Raw genomic sequence first — 7,828 nt, forward strand, 5'->3', positions numbered from 1 at the left:
TGCTCAAGTATGTACGCGCCCTGACTTGGCATTTGTTACCGGGTTTTACTTGGCAGATTCCAGAGCAATTCTGGAATAGAACACTGAAATTGGTAAAGAAAGTCTTGCATTATTTACAAGGAACGAAAGGCCTCATGATGACATATAGAAGATCTAATTTACTCCACATAGTGGGGATATTCAGATTCTGATTATGCGAGAGATGATAGAAAATTAAGAAAGGATATGTATTCACTTTCGCAAAAGGGGAGCTATTTCATGGAAAAGCTCAAAGCAAACCATCACTACATCGTCCATAATGTATGACAGTTTGTAGCGTGTTATGAGGCAACGGGCAAGTGAACTGACTAAAGAAGTTTATACCTGGCTTGAAGGTGGTTGACGACATCTATAGACCACTTAAGTGATACTACGATAATAATCAGGCAGTACAGTATACTTACAACATAAGTCAAGTGGTGCTGCCAAACACATTGACATAGAGTATTATGTTGTGAAAGATAAAGTCCGGGATCAAGTCATAAGTCTTGAGCATATAAGTACAGAAAAGATGCTCGTGGATCCGCTTATAAAAGGCTTACCACCCAACGTGTTCAGAGAACATGGTGTTCAGAGAACATGTAGCTAGCATGGGTTTAAGGGGAAGCCTAAAATTCCTGGACAAAAGAAGACCCAAAGATAAGTATCTATTTCAGAACAGAGTAGTCTGTTGTAGCTGTTAAATCTATCGGCAATGGACCGTGACGATGAGACATGCACTGTGCGCTAATCTGTAATGAAATGAACAAAAGTAAATGATATGAAATTGAAAGATGGAATGAGATCAACGGGGAGAATGTTAGTTTATCTCCACCAATAGGCCCAACGGCCTATTGGGCCCTTGTCTTTGTGCCCTGATCGGGGGCGCCCAACCCTAATACGGTTGGTGGGCCAATGTCGCATAGCACATATAAAAGGTAAGGTGGGGATCTAGGCTCGGACTACGAGGTTCAACGGAGCCGCCGCCATCCCACCCACAGTAAACCTAAACCGATCAAAGTAGTGCTGCCAGCGTTGGGAAGCCCACCAACCTCACCGTCGCCACTGCAGCGCCACTGGACTTCATCTTCATCGCGCTGGACGCCTACTACACCGCGACACCGATGTCCACATCGCTGCGGTGAAGCTCCGAAGGGCAAAGGAGGCTTTACCCGTATCTACGGTTACACAGAAAGGTACACCTACGATCCTTACAGATTCATCTTTTAAAAGATTCGGTGATGTAAATAATGAACGTGGGTTAGTTCTATTGATAGAGGGAAATATAATATTGACAACTCTAACTACATGGCACTGAAGTTCAGAATACAACTCTAACTACCCCCCCCCCCCCCCCCCCCCACCACCACCACCACACACACACACAACAATACAAACTTTTTTATAATGAGTTTAATAGTCTATGTTTATATTAAAAGGTATAATAAATAAAATCTTGTTATATATGTCTGGTAATACCCTCTAGACAACGAAATTGAATACTTCCTCCGTTCAAATTATAATTCATTTAACTTTTTTAACCTTAAGTTTGACCACTCATCTTATTCAAAAAATTTAACAGCAAGAAATGGTTATGGTTATTAGGATCAGAGGACTGAGCCCTTAAACTTCCCCAAGATTATAATAAAATATGGCACTGTAGAATTGTCTACTCTTTTCTGCAATAAAGCCAGTTTTTACCAGCTAGAGACCGACCTTTGTAACTATTTGGCAATGAAATACATGCACGATAATAGCAATTGATCAATAGATGAGTAATTGGGTTTTGGACCACACAAAATGGAATTTCACAGCAACCAGATCAAAGAATAACAAACAAAACATACTGGAGCCCCACCACACAATTTGGATATCGTGAGTTGGCCAGGAGAATCTACGGAGGTGGTGCGTAGAGGATGGGAAGTTCCAATAAATGGGAAGAAGCTTCGAGTTGGTAGTCAAAGGTGGAGTAAAATACATCGATGCCAATGAAGACTCTCTTACAGGTGTGGTTAAAGCGAGCGGCCTTGCAATTAAAATATTTGAAAAGGCAGTAAAGGAACCTCCTTATGCAGCAACAAGGAGTGGTTGATTTTATTTTTTTACTTTTTTATTACCAAACTGGAGGGGCACAAGCCCCTACAGATAAAATGCATTAAAAACAGGGTAAAAGTTTACTGAAAGTTACAAGAGAGAGAAGAGGAGGAGTGCTCGATTTTTGCACGCTGCATCCAATGGAATCTGGATGTGTGAAATCGAAAGTGCCTTCCTCGCAAAAAAAAAAAAAAAGTGCCCTTGGTCATGAACTTGCAATGTGAATCCTGAGAATGACGCGGGCTTTACCTATTGGGCCAGACTGGATGCCCGTGATCCTCTGAATTCCCTTGACTCTGGCATCCGGCCCTATAGTGTGAATGTGTGATTGGCTGACTGGCCCAATTGCCCAACCCGTAGCCAGGATCGGCCCATTAGTTCAGGTCTTCATGGGTGTTTGGTTGCCTGGGCTGACATGTCCTTTCCCAGCTCAGCATGCTTCATTTGCTTTTCCCCTTGGCAGGCCCATGGCAGGCCGAAAGCTTGCCCGGACAAAAATGAAGTTGGCTCGGCCCAATTACAATTTTGTGGACTTTGTTTTTCCCCTTGGGACCCCCTCGTGAAATGAAAGTGAAACCTGTTTGTTTGTTTGTCTGCAAGCGTCCATTGGCACTTTGCAGTGCACAAATACATGTGTGTGTGCGCGCTTGCGGTTCTCCTTCTCCTGCACCAGCTGCATTGATGGTTGTGTCTGTGTGTGTGCGCGCGCGCGCGTGGCCGCTTTCGTTCGTCATCGGCGCTAGCTCCAGCCTGGATCTGGATCGGAGACGGAGATGGCGCCGGCACGGGACCCTCCGGTCCGGTGTCCGGTGGACGCATGCACCCTTACGCCAGAGGCCAAGCAGCACGGTATCACAAGACCTGCAGCTGCAGGCCACCAAACGAAGAGACGAGAAGGCACCTCACCTGGGGCCTGGGGGGCCATGAGCGGAGGGCGTCGGCATTGCCACGTCAGTACGTATTGGATAATCCGGCCAGACACACAGATGATGATCCACCAATATTGATGCAAGCGAAATCTCATCAGGTGCCCGACCCGTCACCTAGCAGTAGCACCAAATCTTGCAGCGGCGTCTCGCTCTCGTCTCGTCTGCCAAATTAGATTACTTCCAAATTATAAGTCGTTCCAGTTTTTTTGGTATATTCATTTGATATGAATTTAAAAATAATATGTCTAAATACATAACAAAATGAATGAATCAAAAAAAAAGTCAAAGTACTATCTTATTATTATTATTATTATTGTTATTATTATTATTATTATTATTATTATTATTATTATTATTATTATTATTATTATTATTATTATTATTATTATTATTATTATTATTATATTATCCGTGCTGCGTGTCACTAACCCCTGAACGTACTCGTCGTCTGTATCGTCGTATGAGATTGCACTGTACGCTACCAAGCGCAAGAAAAATAATATGCCGGTCTGCTGCGACGACTGTACTGCACGTACGCATGCATCTTACGCTTATATACACGGGTTTTCACCAATAAAGAAAAACTTGCCCTTGTGCTCCCGCGAAAAGGAAATTTTCATAATAACGAAGGTATGATTCGGAAAACGTTCCAATAATAAAGAGCCATGCATCATCCAAGATTATCAACCAACATTGATGCATGAAACAAATGATTTATATGCAAAAACCTTATGGTCACACGAGTAATCAGACATGACAAACCTTATGGTCACACGAGTAATCAGACAAGACAAAACACACGAAAAAACCAATAAACAAAATTCGAGTGAAACAAACATTAAATTCACTCGGATTACCAAAGACCAACATCCACCTTCACGCACCACCACTACAAAAATTTAAAAAAAAATAGATTTCAGATAAAAAAAAGCAAGATTATAGATAATTAGAAAAACCAAAAAAAAGAGAAAAAACAAACACAAACAACAGAATTTTTCTATGAAATGCAAAATCACAGAGATTCTGAGGGCACTGCATAAAACAAATAAACAAAATGAATTCAAACACTGAGGCAAAGAAATCAAAGGTTTGTGGTTATACTAAACAAGGATAGATAACTTTTTAAACATTGTACTAGTTACATCAACAGTACAAATGGATTACAGCTGATCAAGAACTATAAGTTCAAATGAAATCTACTGTAGCTACAAAAATAATCCATAGTAACAAGACAATAAAACCTAAAGTAAACTAGAACAAGGAACCCAATATTTAGAAGTACCTGAGATTCAAATATAACCAAAGAATCCATCTCAAGCTAGACATGATCAAATCCAAAGAACAAGATCAAAAAATGGAAGAAGAAAACTGCAAACTAGATGAACAACTTATAAACAAATACTACATAAAATACTCACCAAAGAAGAGAAATCAATAACAGAAATGAGTACAACTCTGCCTCCTCCTCCTCCGCATCCCAGAGGTCCACCAAAGCATAAAATAACAAACATAACATGATCAATTTAGCAAAAAAAATATATGAATGATACCTATGAAGAACACCTGATAAACAAACTGTAAGAGCGATTGAATTGTACTGTAACTATAGAATTAATCCAAATTGTAATTGTTAGGAAACTAAACAAAAAAGAGAGAATGAAATACTAACCAATGAAACCAAATGGATGCTGAAAATAACTGTGCCTCCACCTTCACCTCCACTTTGACCTACGAGAAAATTCCTTCATTGCCATTGAAAACTATAACCATCCCTTCCTTGCCATTCAAAATTACATGATCCCTTCATTGCCATTAGTTTTAGATTTTCTGTTCCCTCGTTGCCACTGCTGTTACAGAGGAGTCACGGCGTCACTTCGCTCCCGTTCCCGACGTCCAGACACCATCCGACGGTTCAAAAAAGTGCCTCCCAGCGGCAGCTGTGGTGACGGCGGCGGGAGGTAGGTCAGTCCGTCAGTCAGTCAGGAGCGCGCCCCCACCGACTGCGCGAGCCGCTCGACCTTGACGGCGATCTCCGGCGGCACCCGCATGGCGGGGCGTGGCCGCTCCTTGCAATGGCGGAGGTCCAGCCCCAGCGCGTCCGACACGTCCTCGGAGCTCCACCCGGCCCGCCGAAGCGAGTCGGAGCACCGGTCGGCCTTGAGCAGGAGCGCGTCGAGCACCGTGTCTGAATCCACCGCGGCGGGGGCAGCCTCCTCGCCGTCGAACACCCCCTCCCGGAGGCCGCCACTTCGACCATCTCCGTCACCTCCGTGTCCCTCCACCTGCCCTGCCTCAGCACGTGGCCCAGCCGGTCAAGGTAGCTGTCCACCCAGTGCGGGGTCCTGGACCGCCTGGCCGCCGGCGGCGGCGACGCGCACCCGGAGGACCGTGACAACGCGGTGGACGTCTCTGGCGAGGACGAGTCACGGCGGCGGCGGTCGGACGCCGTGTCGCTCCAGAACTCGATCCAGCGCGGCGCCTTGCCGCCGCACGCCGCGTCGAGGCTGCGGCGCGTGCACGGCGTTGGGTCCAGCAGCTGGAAGCAGGCGTCAAGGGTGAAGAAGTGGAGGATGTCGAGGCCGACGCAGAGGACGTGGTCGTCGGTGACGAAGAACACCGGGTTGCCCGTGAGGCAGGGGCGGCAGGGTAGGAAGCAGTGGTCGAAGAGCGGCACGAGCAGCGGTGCGCGTCGGATGGCGGAGTGCGCGGTGCTCCGAGACCTCATCTCACGGACGCCCATGCTGTGGTACCTCGGCGAGAGGATGGGAACAATCTTCCGCCCGTGCGCCCGGCGCGAGCCCGTGGAAGCGCTGCACGCGATGCGCGCCGTGGCCATTGGCCCGTTCCAATGCGCCGACCGCGACCTCCCCTTCCCCGACGACGCCAAGCTCCTATTCATGCGGTACCTGCAGGACTAGTGCGGCCTCGACGTGGATGGGTACGTCGCGGTGCTCTCCCTGGAGCGCGACCGCATCCGCGATGAGTTCGGCGCCGACGACGACTCGGACGGGGCCGCTGTGGAGATTCTGGAGAACGAGGAGAAGCTGTTGGAGATGCTGCTGCTGGACAGCTGCTTCATCCTGGTGGTGAGCTTGATGCTCAGCAAGACCGGCACAGGCAACGTCGCCGACAGTGTGACGCGGGCGGCGTCCATCAGCAAGGATTACTTCATACTGCACATGGCCGTGGCGCAGCACGCCGACGACATCAAGCTTGACATGCTCGTGCTCGAGAACCAGGTCCCCTTAGGAGCCGTAAAGCTTCTCGCCGCGTCGTGCCCCGGGCTCAAGCTCCGGAACTCCGTCGTGGAGCTCGTGCTCGGATGCTTCGACGACATGTGCCCCAAGCGCGTGCCGCGTCGACGACAGCGTGGCCGGCGGCGGTGAGTTCCATCACTTCCTGCAGCTCTTCCACTGGTCCCGCGTGCCCAAGGACAAGTACTTCGTCCTCTCGACGCCACGGACGCTCCTCAAGATCAAGAAGGAATCGGAGCGGCTGTTCCCCTGCTCCATGGAGCTTCAGAGGTCAGCGGTGTGGTTCCGCGAGGCATCGTCGAGCTACGGCGACCTGGACATGTGGTTCTGGCGACACCCAGCGAGCCCCGTGGCCGTGATGAGCGTCCCGTGCTTCCACGTCCACGAGTACAGCGCAGCGGTGCTCCACAACCTCCTGGCCTTCGAGAAACACTTCTACTAGGAGCACGGCGCGTGCGTGACGGCGCACGTAGCGCGGATGGAGGGCCTGGTCCGTTGCCCGCAGGACGCGGGCATGCTCCGCAAGCTAGGGGTCCTTGCCAGCACGCGGGGAGGCAGCCGACGCCGAGGAGGAAAGACACGCCGCGGCGCGCGTGGACAGGCGGCGCAGCCCCGCCGCGTGCGCCGCCGGGGTGAGGCTGAGGCCGGCCATCCGTCGGTCCACGTCCACCATTGCAGCAGCCGCCGCTGCCCAACGCCGCCGCCGCCAAGCTTCCTCCTGCCTTGGACAGAGGAGGCGCGGAGATGAGCCGAGGTGGTCTGCTTGGGTAACGACGACAACCGGAGGAGCGAGTGAATGCGCTGCTGTAGTAAGAGGCCGGTTGGGAAACGGGGAGACGAGTGAATGCGCTGCCGAGAACAGAGAAGTACTTTTGAACCGTCGGATGGTGTCTGGACGTCGGGTAAGTCACGCCGTGATGGCTCTGTCACATCAGTGGCAATGAGGGAACGAAAAATCTAAAACTGATGGCAGTAAAGGAAACATGTAATTTTGAATGGCAAAGAAGGGATCGTTATAGTTTTCAATGGCAATGAAGGAATTTTCTCTTGACCTACACCTCCAACTCAACATACAAGACAAACAAGGCAAAATTTGATTAATTGGAGCCTAATGGTCACACAAGGAATCGAACAAAAACAGACAAAAAGAAAATATAAAACAAACAAAAAGCACGTGCAAGAACAAAAATATTCAAAGGAAAAAAATTAGAAACTACATATATAAAAAAATTCTAAGCAATGCGAAAATAATGAACTATCTGAGGCCATTTGGTGAAGCAAGCAGATTAAAAAATAAAAAAAGAAACAAAAAGCAAAAAAATTCTGTGAATTACAAAGTCAAAACTTTCTTTTTATAGCATCGATGCAAACAAACATAGCAAAAAAAACAAAAAATAAGGATGAATAAAAGAAGAAGAATAAAATGAGGGCATTACCATCAAATTACAGCACTCAGTACAATAAATTACAATAAAAATGACTGTAAATATAATAACAAAGCACTGTAACTAGATTCATTTTACCAATTATTCT

At 47.7% G+C, this 7,828-nt stretch overlaps 1 pseudogene; it reads left to right on the plus strand.

The window, feature by feature from the left end:
* Nucleotides 1-5,087: 5,087 nt before the first annotated feature.
* Nucleotides 5,088-7,043, plus strand: LOC136543239 (uncharacterized; annotated as a pseudogene).
* The last annotated feature ends 785 nt before the right edge of the window (nucleotides 7,044-7,828 follow it).

Source organism: Miscanthus floridulus, chromosome 3 (assembly GCF_019320115.1).
Source record: "Miscanthus floridulus cultivar M001 chromosome 3, ASM1932011v1, whole genome shotgun sequence".
NCBI lineage: Eukaryota > Viridiplantae > Streptophyta > Magnoliopsida > Poales > Poaceae > Miscanthus > Miscanthus floridulus.